General features: G+C 47.0%; 2 protein-coding genes across 2 annotated transcripts in view; both read right to left on the bottom strand.

The window, feature by feature from the left end:
• Nucleotides 1-2,874, bottom strand: part of PDCD7 (programmed cell death 7) — a 38,052-nt gene that overhangs the window by 15,737 nt on the left and 19,441 nt on the right. Inside the window, exon 6 of the transcript XR_005197497.1 lies at nucleotides 2,448-2,451. The gene's annotated coding sequence lies outside the window, so the exon portion shown is untranslated. The remainder of the gene's footprint in view (nucleotides 1-2,447; nucleotides 2,452-2,874) is intronic.
• UBAP1L (ubiquitin associated protein 1 like) overlaps nucleotides 1-2,874 on the bottom strand; it is a 33,873-nt gene that overhangs the window by 29,674 nt on the left and 1,325 nt on the right. The gene's annotated exons all lie outside the window — the stretch shown is intronic.

Below are 2,874 nucleotides of genomic sequence, written 5' to 3'. Positions count from 1 at the left end.
AAAAAAAAAAAAAAAAAAAAAAAAAAAAAAAAAAAGAACAAACTCATTCACACAGAATTTAAGTTCATGACTGCCCATAATATATATTTGAATCTAGACTCTGACCACAGTCTGGCATTTTGCAAACAATCAGGGATTACCCCGGAGTCTGCAACAGGGAGTGCCTCTGGCTCAATACAATCTGTCATTCCTGCCAGGATGATGCAAAGCTCTGCCCTGCTAGGGGTCGCTACAGTCATCCCCTTCCCGTGAGAGCATCATGTGAGGAGGTAGGGTGGGTAATCTGAGTGCAGAGAGGTCAAATGAAGGCAGGTGGGCAAATCCGTTAATTCCCTCATCTCCTGCTCCATCTGTCAACTCTTGTCAGTGTCTTGCCATCTATAAGACTCAAAAGGTTTATCCACTCCATTCCTGGAGCTGGTCTCCCTGCACATCAGGAGTTGGCTCTCTATGCTGCCTTTGTGATACAGGATCAGGCAGGTCCCACTGTAACCAGTAAATTATCTGCCCCATCAGCCAGTTCTTACAGGGGACCTTTGAGGTACAAAGGTGTTATAGGAAAGTTCAGCAAGTTTTGGCATTCTCAGATTTATTATTCATATTTTCAGCTATCATCTGAATTTTGAGCTATCCTACCAAGGGAGGGACACAGTTCTCCTGAGACTGTCTGTCCACTTAGCAGGTATAGGGCAGCCTTCTCTCCAACTTCCGCTGAGCAGCTGCATCATAATAGGTATTTTCTACTCAGCCCTACAGTTGGCTCCTAGGATACTTTAATAAGAGTTTGAGGATTTGGGGAATATAACTTTTTTTTTTTTTTTTTTTTAAGACAGTCTCACTCTGTCACCCAGGTTAGAGTGCAGTGGTGAGATCTTCTCGGCTCACTGCAATGTCCACCTCCCAGGTTCAAGCAATTCTCCTGTCTCAGCTTCCTGAGCAGCTGGGATTATAGGCAAGCACCACCAAGGCTGGCTAATTTTTGTATTTTTAGTGAGACGGTCTCGAACTCCTGACTTCAGGTGATCCGCCCGACTCAGCCTCTCAAAGTGCTGGATTGCAGGGGTGAGCCACCACGCCCAGCCTATATCTCTTAAGAATGGCAAGGGCTATAGTAAAAATCCATCTAGTTAGAAAATATTCTAAAATGAGGGTCACCTCACTAGGTACAAAATGAGAGGTACAGATCATTATGCAATACTATTCTCTAGAGGAAGGGGAGTGTTCTAGTCTTACGGTCATAGGAAAAGCTTCAGGAAATACATGGGACTTGACCTTGACCCTGGAAGGTGAGAGGAAAGCCTGTGAGCAAGAGAGCAGAGGAACCTGCAGGCTGGAGTGAAGAAGTGACGAGCTGCCTGACTTAAGCAGATGGTCTGTGCCGGGAAGCAGTACGAAGTAAGATTGAAAGGGTAGACTGGGGTAGAGCTGGGGAGAGCTCTGAACTTCAGGCTGAGCGCTGACTCCATTCAGCAGGTGGTGGGCAAAGCCCAGAAGAGGCCTGAGGCGGTGGGGTGAGGTAGGGATGTCAGGATGTTAAGAAAGCCAAGCTGTGCGTACTTGGGGAAATTGTAAGCCAAGACCTCTCAAACGCTAGCCCATGAGGTGGTGCCCATTTGCCTGCATCTGGGCATGGGATGGGGAGTGGGTTGGGTGAAGGTGGCAGCAATTGGTCTAAGTGGGGTCCAGGCAATGACATTAGTATTGTTTTCAAAGGTCTTCATTATACTCTGTAAATGACTTTGTCCTTGCCTAGAGCTTCAACTACCTGCCAATGATTCACAAATTATCCAGTTCTCTTCATCAAACTCATAAACACAAATGCCTACAACATGTCTCCCTCAAGACCTCTCAAACTCAACGTATCAAAGCGAACTGATTTTCCCCTTCCCCAAACTGCTCCTCATCCCCAGCATTCCTTGTCTCAAGGAATGGTGACATTGAGCCAGGTGCACAAGTATTCATCTCTGATGCTTTCCTGTCCTTTGGCATCACCATCTCAAATCTCCTGCCAAGTTTTATCTCCTCAATCTCTGGAATCCAGCCATTTCATGCGACCTCCGCTGCTACCATGGAATCCAAGCCCCCATTCTCTCTCACCTGGACAACTCATCTCCATGGATCCTCACATGCTTTATTATTATAATTCTGTTCCACACACTGAGGCAAGAATGGTCATTTCAAAACTCAAAACTAAGCTACTCCTGGCCAGGCACTGTGGCTCATGCCTGTAGTCCCAGCACTTTGGGAGGCAGAGGTGGGAGGATTGCTGGAGCCCAGGAGTTCAAGACTTGCCTGGCCAACATGGCGAAACCCCATCTGTACTAAAAATACAAAAACTAGCTGGGCCTGGTGGTGCATGCCTGTAGTCCCAGATACTTGGGAAGCTAAGGTGGGAGAATTGCTTGAACCTGAGAGATGAAGGTTGCAGTGAGCCGAGATCACACCACTGCACTCCAGCCTGGATGACAGAGAGAGACTCTGTCTCAAGAAGAAAAATAAAAAGGCTGTTCATTTTTCAGAGGTCAGTTGAAACATCACTTCCTCAAAAAAGCTTTCCCTGACCCTCAAACTTGGTTAGGTCTACCTTGCACAGTGGCCTTTACCATTTTTGTTTTGTTTTTGTTTTTGAGACAAGAGTGTTGCTCTGTCACCCAGGCTAGAGTACAGTGCTGCGATCTCGGCTCACTGCAACCTCCAGCTCCCAAGTTCAAGAAGTTCTCCTTCCTCAGCCTCCCAAGTAGCTGGGATTACAGGCATCCACCACCTCACCTGGCTAATTTTTGTATTTTTAGTAGAGATGGGGTTTCACCATCTTAGCCAGGCTGGTCTCAAACTCCTGAGCTGGTGATCCACCCACCCCGGCCTCCCAAAGTG

The sequence above is a fragment of the Cebus imitator genome, unplaced genomic scaffold (assembly GCF_001604975.1).
Source record: "Cebus imitator isolate Cc_AM_T3 unplaced genomic scaffold, Cebus_imitator-1.0 Scaffold485, whole genome shotgun sequence".
NCBI lineage: Eukaryota > Metazoa > Chordata > Mammalia > Primates > Cebidae > Cebus > Cebus imitator.
This window is presented reverse-complemented; position numbering and strand designations above follow the sequence as displayed.